The sequence below is a fragment of the Nematolebias whitei genome, chromosome 1, assembly GCF_014905685.2.
Source record: "Nematolebias whitei isolate Nwh7 chromosome 1, NemWhi1, whole genome shotgun sequence".
Lineage (NCBI taxonomy): Eukaryota > Metazoa > Chordata > Actinopteri > Cyprinodontiformes > Rivulidae > Nematolebias > Nematolebias whitei.
This window is the reverse complement of record NC_056498.1, coordinates 65,541,640-65,560,512: the sequence shown is the minus strand read 5'-3', so window position 1 is coordinate 65,560,512 and position 18,873 is coordinate 65,541,640. Positions and strand designations below refer to the sequence as shown.

At 39.1% G+C, this 18,873-nt stretch overlaps 1 protein-coding gene across 1 annotated transcript in view; it reads left to right on the top strand.

Moving 5' to 3' along the window:
• dlg5a (discs, large homolog 5a (Drosophila)) overlaps nt 1–18,873 on the top strand; it is a 61,679-nt gene that overhangs the window by 5,070 nt on the left and 37,736 nt on the right. The window lies entirely within an intron of this gene.

The following is an 18,873-nucleotide window of genomic DNA, read 5'->3' as shown; positions in this document are numbered from 1 at the left end:
AAACAGGACTCCAGTCAGCCAACAGGTGAAAAGGAGGAACCCAGACCCAGACCAGTGGTCATTCCATATGTTGAGGGAGTATCAGAGAAACTGAGACGTTTATTTTCTAAACATAACGTCCCAGTGGCTTTTAAACCCCAAAATACATTACGGCAAAGACTGGTTCATCCCAAAGATCCAGTCCCCCGACACAAACAGAGCAATGTTGTGTATGCTGTTCAGTGTCAGGAGGGCTGTGATCAGTCTTACATCGGGGAAACTAAACAGCCACTGGCCAAAAGGATGGACCAGCACAGAAGATCAACATCATCAGGCCAGGATTCTGTGGTCTACACTCATCTCCAGGCCAGCGGTCACTCTTTCAGGGATGAAGATGTTCACATCCTGGACAGAGAGGAACGATGGTTTGAGAGAGGATTAAAGGAGGCCATCTTTGTGAAAAGAAATTGTCCATCGTTAAACAGGGGTGGAGGCCTCCATGTTCAACTGTCCCCCTCTTACAATGCTGTGATTGCTAGTATCACTCAGCCCTCTGTGAACAGTAAACAGCCATCAGTGTGCTAATGATCCATTGTTATGCTGATGGTCCTTCTTGAGCATGTGATCAGCTGGTTTTGGTTGTCAGCAGCAAAACTGGTTGATCCACTCTGAGAAGGTGCTATTTAAGAGACTGAGCTGAATACAGCTCCTCAGACTGAGGAAGTCTCTCGGATGAGAGACGAAACGTTTCTACATTTTTTTGTTGATTTGCTTTGTTTTGTTTTTTTGAATGTCCAGAGGACCAGATTTGACTTTTTTAAATAAGATTACAATTTTAAAATAAAAAAGTTAATTGGATCACAATAATACATTACTTCTTCTTGCACTGTCATCATATGAGGTGGTTGAATCTTTCGCTTATCATCATCAGGGCAGTGCTTTGAATCTGGGGTCGGGCTTCTTGACAATACCAGTTTTAGCTTTTTCATAAAGTGCTGCTACAACTTTTTGGCTGAAGTGTTGATGTGATGGGATGTCGTAGCGGGGCTCAAGGACTTTATGTTTAAAGGTGGCGCATCAACAACAAAATTCAGATCCATAGCTTTAAAAACTCCTACAGCTTGTGTCATGGCTTTGGACCGATCTGAATTACCTGATAACGGTTGTTTACATGCTGCTGTTATCGGTCTTTGCACCAAGCTACTTTCACATTCGGATGATGTCGTTTCAAGTGCGTTAACAAGTTAGACATGTTGCCTGCTGCAGGTCCAATCTCCATGGAACAACGTCGACACACAGCTTTGGATTCGTTCACTTGTCTTTTAACAAGAAAGCCATAATGTTCCCAAACAGGAGACCGCAATGAGATGGCTTGTTCGTTGCCTGCTAGGCTGCTAATGCTACGTGTGCTGCAAGATAATAGCGCCATGCTGAAACACGCTTAGGAATTTTAGTTCCGTGGCGCATAATCTCTCGTTAATACAATTTAATGAGTGAAAAAATAACAAGCGGTACGCACGTGCGTCAAACCAAACATGCTCTAACGAAATGGTTCTATACACCCACATGTTGCGTTACACCACTACTGTTTAAAATGCTCAAAATTGAATAAATAAATTAAAAGGGAATAAGAAAAAAACAATTTTTATTTGTTTATTTCATAATGGCGTTTTCCATAACGGCTTATTTATTTCATAATGCCACTTTTCAGCAGAATGACTTCAGCTGTCAATCAATGACAGTGGGTTGGACCTTCACGCCCACTGGCTGAGCCTTCACATCCATTAGTTTTCCTGAATGCCTACTCACTCACAGACATAATTTTGATATAATTTACATTTTAGAGTAGGGATGGGGCCGATCCGATCCAGTATCGGTATTGGCCTCCGATACCAGCATAATTTACGTATCGGATTTTCCGATCCTCCTGCCGATATTTCCGATCCATGATGCATGTTGGCTTCAAACTATGGAATGGATTTCCTGAACGGCGGCGTGTCTCATGAACCCAGAGTAATAAGACCCGCCTCACATTCAGGAACTCCAGTTCATAGTTTGCAGCCTGCTACAACATGAGGACTGAGTTAGCAGCACTGTGGCTAACAGCTAACACACTTTTCATCTAAACATGTCCGCTGTGTGGAAGTATTTTACACTAAACACCACAAAGCAAGACAGCATCGTGCAATGTCTGCAGAGCCATAGCGCCACATTAAACCACAGTAAAGTTAGTTTTACGATGGACATTCGAGCTCCGTGACTTCAGCTGGGCGCTGCTCTTTGCTCAACCCGGGGCGCCCAACTCGACCCCGGTCAGCCGCGTCCAATCTGCTCCGCTCAGTCTGCCCGTCTCTGAGGAGGGACAGACCCAAATCAGACTGCCTGCTTCAGATTGAACAAGAAGAAGGCATCGCTGAAACCACGGAGCTCAAATGTTTACAGAGAAGTTGCTAAACTTCATCATGATTCATGACCAACCACTATCATTTGTAGAAAACGAAAGATTTCTCAGCTTGATACTTGCAGTCAAGATATAGTTTACCCTCCAGGAGATATTTATCAGTACAACAGTAGACAATCATTAAAAAACATATGATTTGAAAATTATATTAAAAACAAAAACAGCTACATTATAAAGTGATGTAAAATACTAAAAACAGGAACATGTCTGTTGGTTTATGTCATGAACTTAGCAGATGTTTGAAGCCATTTAACATTTTATTTAATTCATTTATTCATTCATTTAAAAGAAACAATTAAAAAAAATCATCAAAAAGAAAACAATGAATGAAAAGAGTGCAGAAAGAAGAAAAAAAAATTCTTATATCTGCCACTTATTTAAAAAAATATAAAATAACTTTAAACAATCACTTACATTAATCACTTTAATATCCACTTTAAAGCTAGGAATAAAAAGAAACATGTTAGAATTTAATTCTAACTTTAAAACTTATCCAACATTAATACAACTTACCTCAAGTTGCCTTTTTTGACATGCATGCATATATTTGTACAGATTGTACTTGAGAGGAGATTACAGCCTACAGATTATTACAGCCTCATATAAAATCAATGATGATCATGATATCGGAACTGGATCGGTATCGGCCGATACTCAGATTTGGGTATCGGGATCGGAAGTAAAAAAAGTGGATCGGTGCGTCCCTATTTTAGAGCAAACAAATAATCGTTTTTACATGTTGATCTTGTTAAATTCAAAGAACTAAAACAGTGAGTCCTCCTGTGCTCCGATCGATTTTTGGCAGCCCGTTACTTTTTGTCACACCTGTATCTTCTGAGAACGTAATCATCTCAGTTTGATCTGCTAAAGTTACCTGAGCTGAATGAAGTTCATGCAACTCTGTCATCCTTCATGACTGTTGGCCTAGCAAGTCGCTGCTAGCTGCTATGCTAGCTGTACCAGTGAGCAGGTATTCAGGAAAACTAATGGATGTGAAGGCTCAACCAGTAGGCATGAAGGTCCAACCCACTGACGTTGATTGACAGCTGAAGTCATTCTACTGAACAGTGGTATTATGAAATAAGCCGTTATGAAAAACACCATTATGAAATAAATAAGCTAGCATAAAAACACAATTATGAAATAAAATAATAAAAACAAAAAATGTTCTTATTTCATAACGTTTTATTTATTTATTTAATTTTCAATGAAATGGCTTTCCAAACTCTAGGTCGTTAGCACTGTTATTCTTGCTGAACTGTTTCCCAACACAGCAAATTGGTGTAAATTTGATTCTTTTCTCACCTTCGCTTGTGTTAGATGTGACAGTAGGCTTAACTATATTTAACCCTAGAAAATCAAGAGGCAGTAATGTGGAACAAGACCTTATTACCATTTTACACATAAACTTTCCTCACTTCATAATTACAGTGCAAGGTAGAGGAAATGCCATCATCTAAATTCAGCGCTGCAACAAAGTCATGAAAATAATCCATTTCTGTCAAGAGACCTCGTTAGTGGTCTCTTTTTATGCTGCATTTTATTCTGTTTATTATTTTCGTTCTTTCCTTTAATTATGGCATTTTGGCTCTTTCTTCACTCATGTGCTTTTAATTCTACAGCTTTTCATTTATCCCTCAGTCTGTGGAATATGACCTCTAATTAACTGTTGAGGATGAACGTGTAATGCTTCCTGTTTTTTAAGATGACGCATGGTCAAAAAATTGACTTTTTTTTTATACAAAAGAACAAATGACAAGTGCAAGAATTTACAATTACTTCCATGTCATGAATCAAGTTACAACTTTCGCTTGGTTGGCTGCATGGATCTACAATTAAATCTGACTAAGTCAGGTTGAGATTTTCTTTGATTGTACTTTTTTTGCTTCACGTTTGGTTAAATTGATTTTTGTGGATGTATCACAAGGCTTTAAATGCTGAATCAGTCTCTCTGACAGATTATTATTTTTTTTGTAGTATCTGCCTATAAGGTGTATGATCACAAGTAAATTAAAAGTATTCAAATGATGTGTCATACTTGACTCCACAGTAGCTCTGTCTTCATCTTCACATTACTGGCATCTAGTTCAGGAGTTACTGCCTGAAATGCGAAATTAAGTAGAAAAGTTTCCAATCATTACCATTCAATGAAAACCAAAAACACTATTAGTCTCATTTTATATTTTACATGAAATCATCTCTGATTTTAAAATATCGAGATATTGCCCAGCTCTGGTTGGTTACTAGCAAACAAAAAAGTCACAAAAATAGTTGAAATAACAGCAGTTGATTCATAATAGGCCTCATTGTTTGTGTTGGTGGAAAATTAGTAATGATGCTACAATTACTAGAGGGAGGACTAAAAGAGGAATAGAGCTACCCAACTTCTATCATTTCACAAAAAATTGTTTGAAGACTATATAAAACACTAAGGATTCTGTCTGCATAGCTATATCAGCCTGCTATGCTAATTTAATTGACACAACTAATGGGAACACCAGAACATTGTTTTCTACTAACACCATTTTACGACCTCCAGATACTCTCTCATCACACATGTACACCAGTGATTATTGCAACAAATTTATGGATTTATTTTAATGCTATAATTGGAAACCGTCCATCAGAACTTGTCCATATTGCAATCCACTTCCTCTGGTTTTCTTTCTTATAACACCACTACAGTACCTTTTTCCAGTTTTCAACTCCCTTCTCTGTCAGAAGTTTGTATTCTCATCTCTAAATCCAGCTCTTCTACCTGTCAGCTTGATCCACTTCCTACACACTTAGTTAAAGCCTGTCTGTCTTCTCTGTCTACTCTAATAACTAATATAATTAATTTATCTCTCTCTTCTGGTTTTGTACCATCACTCAAAACTGCTGCAATAACTCTAATTCTTAAAAAAACAAAAAAACAGGTGCTGATCCTAATGACTTGAATAACTTTAGACAAATTTCTAACCTACCCTTAATTTCCAAAATACTCGAAAAAACAGTTGCAGCCCAGGTTCATGGTCATCTTTCTGATAATAATCTGTTTGAAAGACTTCAGTCAGGTTTCTACCCCTTCCACAGCTTTGATTAAAATCACCAATGATCTACTGGTTGCTGCAGACTCTGGACTTTTATCAATTCTCATACTGCTTGAACTGAGTGCAGCATTTGATACCACTTCACATGATATGATAGATTATGTTCCATTGGTTTTTCTGACATTGCTATGAATTGGTTTTAGTCTTATCTCTCTGACCGTCAGCACTTTGTCCAACTTAAGAACTTCAAGTCACAGTCCTCCCTAGTTGTTTCAGGTGTACCGCAGGGTTCTGTTCTTGGTCCTCTCCTGTTTATCATTTATCTTCTTGTACTTGTCCTTATCTTTTTTTAAAAATTGGTATTAATTTTCACTGCTATACGGAAGACACCCAGCTCTACTTCTCCACCAAGCCCAACACCACTCTTCAACCATCCATCCTTACACCACTCTTCAACCATCTATCTTTTCAGACTGTCTCTGTGAAATTAAATTATGGTTTAATCAAAACTTTTTTAAACTGAACTCCAAGAAAACATAACTTCTCCTTGTTGGCACCAAGTCTACCTTATCCAAATGTAATATGTTCACAATTAAAGTTGATGATTCCACAGTTTCTCCCTCCCCTACAGCTAAGAGTCTGGATGTCATCCTTGATAGCACTTTATCTTTAGACTCTCATGTCAATAACATTACTCGGTCTGCATATTTTCATCTTTGAAGCATCAACCGTCTCCGCTCATTTCTTACCCCCACCAGCAGCCATCCTTATCAATGCTATTGTCACCTCTCGATTAGTCTACTGTAATTCCCTCCTCAAAGATCTTCCTCTCAAAATCATCCATAAACTTCAGTTTGTCCAAAACACAGCTGCTCAGATCATCACCAGAACGACATTGAAGGAACACATCACCCCTATCCTTAAACATCTTCACCGGTTACCCATAAAATATCACATTGACTTTAAGATTCTCCTTCTCACTTTCAAAGTTCTCCATAACTTGGCACCTCTGTACCTCACTGATCTCCTTTGCTATTACTCACCCATCCGAAGTCTTCGCTCCTCCTTATCCATTTCACTTGTAATACCTTCTGCCCGCATGACAACCATGGAATCCAGAGCCTTCTCCCGCAAAGCCTCTTGTCTCTGGAACGCTCTTTCACAACACATCTGTAATTCTGATTCTCTGCCCTTATTTAAATCTAACCTTAAAACTCACTTTTTCAAACTTGCTTATCCCCTTTAACATAATTATGTATTCTACCATTAATTGTGCTTGATTTTATTGATATCTATCTTTTATTGTTTTATTGTTTTTGTCTTTCTATTTCTTGTTCAGTGACCTTGAGTGATTTGAAAGGTGCCTTCAAATAAAATGTATTATTATTATTATTATTGTTATATTGTTATTACTTTGTATTGTTATGTCTAAGAACTTTTAAAAATGATAAAAACTCCAATACGATACAAAATCCTCCATAGAGTATGCTGGTCAGCAGATGTTCAGGATGCATCATCTAATACTTGCTCATAGTGTACAGGCATTATTACTGACAATTACATCCACACATTTTGGTTCTGTCCACCTGTTCAGACGTTTTGGTGCCGGATATGTGAAGATTTATCAAAGTGTCTGAGATGTAATATTCCACCCTCTCCGTCAGTTTGCTTATTGGGCCACTTAGATGACATCACCTCAGAGACAAAGCCAATTCACATTATATTTACTGCCATGTATAGCAAAAAAACTCCTATACTCATGAATTGGAAAAATAAAAATACTCAGTATTAAACAATACTTTTTGTTGGATCATATCAGTCTTGAGACACCCTGTGCCTCCACATCAGACCAATCTCTCTGGGCTTCTTTGGTCGGCTCTAAATAATAGTGGAGGGGGTGAGCCTCTTTGATTTCGTCCTGCGGGGCATCGTTGCTGATGGGGTGGGGTATCGGGGTTTGGGGCATCGGGGTCATGGGCCTGGGGCTTTGGCCCCTAACTGGGGAGGTGGATTTGGTGGTTCTGGGGGATGACTTCTAGGTTGTTTCCATACCTGATAGTCCGGTAGACTCAGTTCGGTTGGGGACCAATATTCATGACATTTTGTTTACATTTGAGCTGGTGCGTTTGCATTCACACTGCACTGTGCAATCGAGCCAACTTGTTGAACCAAACTGTTCCCCCGCTCACCTGTGGGGGCGCTGCACCAAGAACTACTGAAAGAAACGACACAAAAACCTCTGAAGACACTTCTTCTTCTGGAAATAAAAACAAAAATGGAGTGGCATCAAGTTTTAGCAGTTTTAGGATTTATATTTTGTCATTTTTCAAAAATGGACTCAGCATGAGCAGAAGATGAGGCAGAAGACCATGGAGAATATTGTTTTTCACACAAGGCAGCTGACGGCTCCATATGAGGTAAGAGACATGCGTGTTTGTTTGCCCTGTGCTGTACTTCACTTCTTGCTTGTGGAGCGGGGCCCAGTCTGATTACATACACAATGTACTGGAACCGTGCTGGAGTTCTCTTCTACCGGACCGAGACCTAGGTTTTAGCCCGGGCCAGAGTTCGCCTTTTTGTTCCGTGACAGAGTTCGATGGCACGTTCACACCTCCCTAAACGAGCCGGACTTCCTAGGAAAATGAGCTAGAGTTCGATTAAAGCGGACTAAACAGGGCTGGTGTGAATACACCCCTAGTAGCTGCATGCGGGGGCTTCTGGGCTACCGCTCAAAAAAAAAAAAAAAAAAAAAAGTACGAAAAGGTCTCTTGCTGCTGACTCATTAACACATAAAGGTGCATCATTCATTCATTGTTTTGCCAGACTTTTGGGCTCTGTTTTGGCTTGTATTTGTGCTAGCTGCAATATGGTGCAGAGTATTTTGAGGACATGTTACAGACATCTTCCACCTTTTTTTTTATTTTCTGACCCAAGCTTTGGCAGTGGCAAGCTGTTCTAAGGGAAACTGTGCCTCATTTATGCTGAGTTAGGACTTCTGTTTGATAGGCTGGATGGATAGCACCAAAGGGACAGTTTATGTGGAGCATAGATGCTCTGACAAGTCTGCTGGGTTGAATTCTTACTTTTTGTCCCAAATACTTAAAATAGCCAAATAAAATGCTGTGAGGTTACATCTAACATCACAGCAGTGCTTGCTTTCAAGTCAACCCTAAAACAGATATTATTTTGAAATGTATCTGTTATCAAACCTGAGCCTGTGAGTGAAAAAGAAAAGGTGGGAAGGTTCAACTGAAGCTGTGATAAGCAGAGAGGTGTGAGATTAATTTTGGCTCTTGAAGCCATCGTCTAGATAACAACAACATCGTATAGATGTTGTTGTTATGCTTTGCCTAGATGTCTGAAGTCCCATGATCAATCTTTTTTATGCTATCAGGAAGACTTCGCTGGCTCATTGCCAAAAATCTAGACTGTGCTGTCGCTGAAATCCCAGGAGTAAGGCCCACACTTAGCTACCTGTCATAACAAAAACACAAATCAAAATCACATTCAATTTCATTACCGTTTGAGTTTGACTCTGACACTTCAAACCTTCAAAATGGCATATGTATAATTAAAAAGTTATTATTTTGCTGAATATCATAAAAAATTTAAAATGCATTAATACAAGGGGTGAGAATCTTTAGATGCCTGAAAATTTGATTCAGTTGCACTTGAGAAGGCTGTGATGCGATTTATAAAATAATCATCAATACATTCTGCATATCTTGAAACTCAATTGACAGTAGCTATGCTTACAAGTAATCGGATTAAACAGCCATTCGGAATAAAATGTGTCATGTAAACGTCCCATTCGGATTATTCTTTGTTGATTCAGCTCGATCCGAAATAATTTGTAATCATAATGAGACGGGTGGTTATGCCGATTCATAATCCGAACGGTGTGCATGTAAACACTTAATCTGTTCATTTTTTTCAGATTGTGGAAAACTGACCTGACTGCGCATGTGCGACCTGTATCTTTTTCATTCATTCAACCTTTATTTAAACAGATAAATCACATTGAGCCTAAAAGACTCATTTACAAGTGAGACCTGTTTGGACAGACAAAAAAGTGGTAAACTGGACACATGTAGGAGTTGGAGGCTAAAAAAATTCCTATCAGACTTTTTTTTTCCTGCCTGAGAAAAAAAAACCCCTAATATTAAAAAAACACCTTGCACAAACAAGCACATAGTGACAGACATTCTGCAGGGGGGGATTTCGTATTTCTGCCTGGCTAGATGCTAATAATATTAGCACGTCAGGGAAGCAACCTTTATTTAGATGGGTTAATCCCATTGAGCCTAGAATGTTTCAGTCATTACTAATGACAGTTAATGTATAACTATTATTTATAGACATACTGCATATTCATCAGGGTTTAATGACGGAAAAAGTTAAAAAAATTTGAAAATACTTCTTTATAAAAAATATTCTCACTACAGATAACTGACAACAATACCAAGCAGTCAGCACCTAGCCTGGAGTCTCTTAAAATGGCAGCACTGGACAAAATTAGCAAATTAGATTTCTGACATCTGAAAACTGATTCAGTCTTTCATGTGAACATCATGTAAAATAGATTTACCTCCCACCCCTAAGTAATAATGACCTGATTTAAACAAATATTGTATTCATACCCATTTATTGTGTCTATATTTAATGCTACTGTAAGAAACATGTAATGTATTATAGTTTCTAAATTACCGGTAGTGTAGCCCTAAACAATCATAAGTTTCCTTCGGCTGCTCCCTTCTGCAGGGGCCGCCATAGCGAGCAATCTTGCGTGAAGGATTTGGCAATTGGAAAACTGGATGTCTTTAAAAAATAATTAAATAAAACTTTATTTTTTTACTTTTCATTTTTCTTACTTATTTGGGCATTTAACAGAAACGGAGGAAAAAGCTAACAAAAAAAAGTAAAAAAACAAAATAAAAAACATACATAAGGAAATTTCACAGGTACATATGAAATCTTTTTAACATTGTCATCTATCAAAGAATGTGTACAATTGTCCCATTTTCCCCAGTATTTTCCCCCGGTGCTATTGTAGGCGGAGAGAATAAACCATAAGTTCCATTGATCTTATATGTTCGATAGTTTGTATCACTAGAGATGTTGTGGGAGTTTCCCTTCTGAACCAGCACTTTGTGATTGCTTTCTTTGCAGCAGCAAGAATAACCCTGAATAGATATGTCACTTTGGTGTAGTCCCCTGGGGGAATGGATGTCTGTCCTGATGCAATCTGGGCTTGAACCCACAACCTTGGGATTACAAGACTGCTGCACTGTCCACTAAGGCACATTGCCATTGATAAATGGAACTCAAGTCGGGTCTCATCTTATCAGTTCTTCTCAGGTATACACTGTAGGTGAATTTGCCACTGTGACTCGTTTCCCTGCTCTTTGTGGGCTCGTCAATGTTTCTTTTGCATGTACAAGATTAATCAGTTACTGTACTTCAAGGGACACATACATTTGCCTTTTTCCATTAGTAACAGTACAGTATGGCTCGACTCGACTTGGCAAGGTTCCAAGGCTATTCAATTCAATTCATTTATATAGTGCCAAGTCACAACAGAAGTAATCTCAGGGCATTGAACAGAAATTAATATATAAAAACAAGTTAACAGAAACATTCATATGTAAAAATAATAATTTAACACTATTTATCTGAGGAGCAGACTGCTTTGAGTTTAACTCCATCGCAGAACTCTCGTCTTTTTCCACTAGCAATCATTTGTGGAACCGGCCCCTTTTTTCAGGACCCATTTCTCTGGGGTTTCAACCATACTGTGCTGGCCTTAAAACATGACGTCAGAACACTGTCGATCACTGATTGGTTAGGGGGTGGAGTCACTGGTTGCTTGAGAAACTTTCACAACAACCCGATCTGCCATTTGCAATAACTCAAATTCAAGGAGCGACTGGACCTATTTTAAAGATTTTAAAAACAATAATGACAACACCGTGGTCTAACGCTGAAGTGCAGGCGTTTTTTTGTGCTTGGTGGCCGACAACAAAATTTAGAGCGAGCTAGATGGAACTCAGTCGGTCCCCAGGTCATGTGTTGGATGTAACTAGGACCCTGTGTACACAATTTCATTCCAGTGCGTATGACAAATAAACCTTGAATCCTTAAAGAAGAGTTATAGGGCTGGGTATCGTTAAAAAATGTTCAATATCTGTACAGGTACCTTCACTTCGTTATTGGTTCCTGAACAGTACTTTTTTAGGTACCAATTTTATGATTAACATCAATTCTAACAAGAAGAAAATTACATTACACATTACAGTACGGATCTAGAGGTTGTTGTTTTTTTTAACTTAGGTATTTTTCCATTCTAAGCAAGTTTTCTTACATAAAATAAAATCAACAAATAATTTCCAGGTCAAAAAAACAGCTGCAAACCAGTGACATGTCAGTGTCTAATGCTCACTGCTACACACTGAGGACCTTTACACTTAGCAGGTTTTCTTCAAAAATATCAACGTCCGCTTTCTCTGGACACAAACAAGCCCGCTCCTGGCTGATGGTGTCTCGAGCAGTAGAAAATGTTCGCTCTGAGAGTGTGGATGATGCTTGTTGCACACACACAGATACCTGGTTGCCAAGTTTGATAGCATTGGCACAGTGTCCGTCACATTCCACCAGCAGGTCACTGGATTCACTGAGGTTAGGGTTTATGCAGACTTCTGTACCTCTGTCTCTTCCTGAATCTTCTCTGTGGTTCTCTGGGTTTTAGGGCTCCTATTAGTTCCCTAATTGACATTAGAACACAAAACATCAACAATAACATGGTTGTGTTATTATAGCTCAAAAACCATTATCTAGGCTGAGAGATAAAAGCTTAACTGGTCAACAACATCCTTTACAGCTTAACTTACCTCCACCATGGAGCCTCCACTGTAGAAAAAGGCAGCAAACTTTTAACAACAAAGTTTGTGACTGTCCTGTGACCTTCATCTCACTTTTCTTTTGTTATTTTTCCTTCTGTCCTCCACACATCAGGATCAGAGGCTCCTTTGAGGAAAACATAAACATTAAACATTAGGTGAACTGTTTAACCAGCTGACCCGATGGATGAACACATTTTTACAAACTAAGCTTTATTGGTTACTGTCAATCTTTAGTTAGCTTTTGATTTTAGCTAGCCATAAAATAAAGTTACACACTGATATCTTAAAGTTAGCGTTACATGGAACGCATAGTTACACAGTTTAACTCACTGCGATGCATGTATTAAGTTGCCGTAACATTAACAAACATAAACTTACCAGCTGAAATCCCAGACACGGCTCTGTCCTCGGTGCCGTCGGATGAAGCGGAGTCCGGTCCTGGAGATTTTGAATCAGGCTGTTCAGGCTCTAACACCCACAGGCTGACTTAAATGCTGAGAGGAGGATGACTGCAGTCCTCTCTTCTTGCAGTCAAACATGGAGCAACTTTACGCTCTTAAATTGATTCCATGCACAGTCGGGCGCTTCATCAAATTAGTCGTGTTGAAGACACACGCAACTAGTTCACAACACAGATATTATGGCAAGCTATAATATCCATTAATAGCCACAAGTGGCTATTTGTGGCTAGTAATGGCTATTATGGCTTGCTATAACTACACGTGAACCCCGTCTGTGGGTGTAACCACATATGCGTTTTTCCTGGTTTTTCCTGCATGCTGCAAGTTGCAGCACTGGCGTTGGCTGTAACATTGCAGCCAATCACCAAAACTGGACACAGAAAGACGAGGCATATTTTGATACTTATACCGACCAAAGCAGTTTGGTCGGTATCGTAAAAGAAAGAAGTTCAGTACTCAGCCCTAAAGAGCTAGAAAGATAGTACAGCAATACCAGAATGGTGTTACCCAGCGTAAAATAGCAAAGACTTTTAAGTTATCATCATCAACCGTGCATAACATCATCAAAAGATTCAGAGAATCTGGAACAATCGCTGGGCGTAAGGGTCAAGGCCGTAAAACTCTACTGGATGCTTGTGATCTCCGGGCCCTTAAACGTCACTGCACCTCAAACAGGAATGCCACTGTCAAGGAAATAACAGAATGGGCTCAGGAATACTTCCAGAAAGCATTGTCAGTGAACACAGTCCACCGTGCCATCCGCTGTTGCCAGCTGAAACTCTACAGTGCAAAGAGGAAGCCATTTCTAAGCAAGCTCCACAAGCTCAGACGTTTGCACTGGGCCAGGGGTCATTTACAATAGAGTGTGGCAAAATGGAAGACTATTGAAGATGAGTCACGATTTGAAGTTCTTTATGGAACACTGGGATGCCATGTCATCCGGATCAGAGAGGACATGGATAGCCCAAGTTGTAATCAACGCTCCGTTCAGAAGCCTGCATCACTGATGGTATGGGGTTGCATGAGCGCTTGTGGCATGGGCAGCTTGCATGTCTGGAAAGGCACCATTAATGCAGAGAACTATGTTCAGGTTCTACGTTACCGCCACCAGCTGGTAATGTGTGTGACGTCAATTTTTGAACTCTGAATCCGCCCATTAGAACCATTACTGAAAGTATAATGGAAACACAAACTGTACCATGCCGAGTCGAACCGTGCTGTACCTGTACTAATGGTACTAATGGAACTAATGGAAAAGAGGCAATAGATTATAAGTTCAAGAAAAGAGGGCTAATTGAGTATGTTTGCTGGTTTGTGACTTCATTTCTGTGAGGAAAAAACTTAAACAAGAGTTTAGGAATAGGAGTTATTGAGACATATTTGTGGGATTGATATGTTACTAATTTAAACTAGATCATCTGTAGAGTGTGTTGAATCACAGCCAGGATTTAGTTGTCTAGGATGTCGGAGTAAAAACTGCTTTCTGGTTTAATGCGGTCACATCCCTAGCCTTACTTGAGTACACTGGAAATTGAATAGGTATTTTTCAGCAGCATTAGTGTTGCTTTCATTTGCATTTCTGTTCGTTTAAAAAGTCTGTGAAGCTGATGGCACAAAAAGAAGATTTGGACTCTGCCATCTCGTGTGGTATTGTTTGTTGTTGTTGTTCCTCACTGAGAGTGAAATTAGCTCTTAGTGCCTAAAAAATAATGCACAGTATTACTTTTGAAAGACTGACACTTCATTTTTGTTATCCTTTTCTGTTGAATGTATTCATAAATCTTTATCTGAGGATTATTATTTTTTTCTTAGAACAGATGTTTCAGGGCTTGTCAACTTGCACCATAAAAAGGTTTGAAGCATCTGTGAAAATCCTTTCAGTCATAATCCAAGTACATTGTTACATTTTGGGAGACAAACTTGATTTTGATTGATTGAGTTTTCTGGAATTGCTGAATAATTTAGTCTCTCCCATCCAACAGTGGGAAATTCTGATATGGCTCTCTTTTACTAGCCTTCCAACCCTGAAGCTTTTCTTTTTCTGCACGCTGCAGAATTCACTATTCCTCTCATCCAGTCTCTCCATGGCAACGTGTGTCATCATGCTTTATGTGCTGGAGAACATAATCTGGTTGTCTGAAGCAACTGTTGGTGGCTTAGAGCATCGCTTGATTGTGAGGGGAAGCAGACGGATGAGTGGGGGGAAGTGGAACCTCATCGGTGTACTGAGCATTCCCCTGACCTATTTAGATCACAGCAACAGGCCTTTATTACCATCTGTGGGTTTTCCACTGGGATATTTTTCACCTTAAATTACATCTCCCAATGTTTGTATTTATTCTCATTTTATTTATATTGCCATGATGTGTTTTGGTTTAGATTCAACATGAATGTGTAGTAAAATTCTCCAAGTCCAACGTACTGTCTACCTGTTTGGGAGGAGACGAGTAGATAATTTTTCTGTAGAGCATCAGATCCGTGTTTCCCTAATGGATGTCCATTTTATTGATGCTGTGCACATGTTTATAAATGATCAGCCTCACGGTTTGTGGCTGGTGCTAATTAGTATCGATAATAAAAAGCCTCTTGCCACTGACTCATCATTAATTGTTAGAGAGCGGGTGTGCATCTGGCATGCAGTTCATCTGCATTTATTGTTGTGCTTACTGGGCTAAATTGTCATCACATGGCGGCACTCATCTAAATATGGAAACTGTGGTGCACGTATTAGTCCTTGCAGCAAAATCACAGTGATACAAAGGATTGTCTCCGAATTGCCAACATTAAGGTTTATAATAGAGGAGAATATTTGGTTTTAATTTATCTTTGGGTTTTGATTTCTAATTGCATAATTCATGCAAACAACCACATTTTAGAAAAGGTTTTAAAATGTAGATTTTATTTTTTAACTTCTAAAGGTGGCCAAAATCATTTTTCTTTGATAGTTAGCTCAGCTGTGTTCTTCTTTCGAGAGCAGGTAAGTTCTGTTATCCAGAGGGTCTCTGACTGGTGCTGTTGCTTCTCCACATTAAGAACTTGAGGTTGTTTGGGCATTTGGTAAGGAGGCCTCCCTGGAGAGGTGTTATGTGCATGTCCAACTGAGAGTAGAACCCAAGGAAGACCCAGGACAAGCTAGAGAGACTCTCTTTCACATCTGACCTGGGAGTGCCTTGGAATCCTGCAAGAGCTGGAAGATGTGGCTGTAGAAAGTGATGTCTGGCTCTCTTCTTAAGCTGCTGTTCGGACAACCTGACTGCTGAACAAGCAGCAGATAAAGAATGACTGGAGGGAAACGTTTTGGGGAAAAGAAAGCAAAGAAATGACATGACTTCAAAGGTTGGCTGAGTGTTGAACCAGGGTCTCCTCTGCAAAGGGCATTTTAGCCCAATGTGGCATGTACACTCATCACATGGCAGAGGGCAGACTCCAGAAACCAGCTTATCATCATCAAACTGGTTGGCCCACTATGCGAGTGTGCTATTTAAAACACTGAGTTTGTTGTGGCTCCTCAGACTGAAGAAATTTCTTGGATGAGATGCTTTGTTGGATTTATTACGGGTACCTGGATTATTGAGCATGGACTTTGATGTTTTCAACAACTTTGGCCATGGCTGCCTCAGATGAGTCGGTGGGGGAGAGGGCGGACTCCAGAAACCAGTTTATCACCACCAAACTGGTTGGCATGCCCACTGTGAGTGTGTTGAAGACTGAGTTTGTTGTGGCCCCTTGGACTAAAGCCTCTTGGATGAAAGATGAAACATTTCAACACAATGAAACCGTCCAGAGGACCTGACTTAACTTTGTTGGATTTATTACCGGTACCTGGATTATTGAGCATGAACTTTGATCTACCCCAGTCGGTTTAATTTTTAGTCATTTTTTTGTATAAAAGCTTCACTGACTCTGTCTGTAGGGTAATTTTTAAAAGATTTATCCTACAACTGAGCTGCCATAATACCTCTCAGCATCTCAAATCTATTACTGTGAAACATTTTTTAGTCACACACTGTGCAGGAAGTGAATTGTTTCTTTTGAATGCTGCCAAAGAAATGAAAAAGAACTTCTTGCATAGATTGAGAATTATTGACGTGCAGCTCCATAGTGGTTCTCGTCTTGTCTGTTAGAACAATATAAAATCAAAGCTGCTTGCTCTGAGCACTTTGCACTGCAGAAGAGTTGAGCATCAGACAAGAAGTGTCAGAACAAATTAAAAGCACTTTTCTGCTCTGCTCCTTTTTCACAGCTTCTCCCCGTGCTTCCCTCCCTCTTCATATCTCATTCTCACTCCTTATCTTTTTGTACGATTAAGGGAGGCTATCTCCCCTTGTCCATGCCTTCTCCATGTTCCTCTTGTTCCTCTTTCCTTTCCTCTGTCTGCTTGGCCTAAGATGGAGTGGCTCAGTTGCATAGAGCTCATAGTTAATTAAGCTTGGCCTTGTCACACAGGAGAGCTGGATTTAAAGCCAGTGGGGAGGAAAGGACAAAAATGGAAGTCCTGAGCTGTTGCCATCAATCAATTGCTTGCCTTACATCAACATTGCTAGCCATCATTTCATCACTCTTTGAAAACCTGTTAAATATTCATTTATCATACGCCCGTAGTTTAAATCTAATCAGTTTACGTTATCATCATTTGACTGCAAATTCTGAACTAAGCACAAGCCTTTTACACAACTGTTGTCTTGAAAGACAAATATCTGATACTTCTATTTACACAATGTTGTACATTTATTTGGTTATACTGGTAGTTCTCACAACAGCTGTTTAGGTTCAAACCTAGCAACCACTTAAATTCATAATCAGATTTATTGGCAAAGTGTCCTTTGGTTGGTGGTGTCTCTCAAGTAGTACAAAACAATTAAATCTTATTGCAGCTCTGGTAGACAAAATACTCAGCTGTCTTCTAATTTTCACTGCACTACATTTGGTTGAGCATCTCCTTACATGGATCAAACTGATTTGATTGCAACATATGTACTATTGTCAATGATAGGGGAATCATTGGTTTAAAATTTGACCTGTTGTCCCATATCTTCACAAGTTGACCTGATTTCCTCAGAGCTATTTTGGCAATTCTGTGATGTCCTTTGGTCAAACTACAACAGCACTTTTCAGTCATCTCTTGGAGTTTTTTCTTTGCAATCAATTTTAGTGGCAAAATGATAACTCTACGTTTCCCTTTTCTATGAAGTGTGTATTTTTTTGAGATCTTAAAAATACCTCTAATGCACATTACATGTAAAACAGCCAAAAAGCCTGATCTTTCACCATACAGTAGCACACACAACAAACTGAACTCAGCATCCAGCAAACATTTATGGAAGAAAAAAAAATCTTGTATCAGGCACAATCTTGTCAGGTCTACATTAAACTGGCACAGGTTGTCATAGCATCCAAACAAAAATACAATTGCTAAATGAAGCTAAAGCCTGGCTGAGCCTGACTAATACACCAGTCCCAACCTTTCTTCATCACCTATCCGCTTCAGAAATTCTTGGCTTCACTGGTGGTCTATTTCTTTCAGTGTTGAGTTCAAAGACGATAATGCGTTTTAGTCCAGGTTTTGAGTCCGTTTCAATTTCAGACGCCTAAATATACACTCTCAAGCATAAAAGTTATATTTACTCCTCCAGATCAAAAGTTATATCGTCTCTTACATAAATGAAAAATGAAATAGAGGGTGATAAATTAGCTGAGGAAATTTATTCAATTTGTTATTTAAAAAAAAAAAGAAAGTAAATAGTAAAAGGTTCAAGTATTGCTGAAATGTTATTGTTTTATACAATTATGGACCGAAAAATGCAAACCATTTATAGCAGTTATCATATGATAATTGAATAGCAAAAATGTAGAGCTTGTGATTCATTGAGTTGCTTAATTTATATAAAGCTGCCTATTGGTTGATGCACCAAACAAGAATTTTAAAAAATTAGATTCAGAAAGTGCATTTGTATAACCAAAAAAAGTCTATACTCAATAATCCAGATATACAATCCAACAATTTTCAGTCAGGTCATCTGGACAGTTTTTTTTTTTTTTTT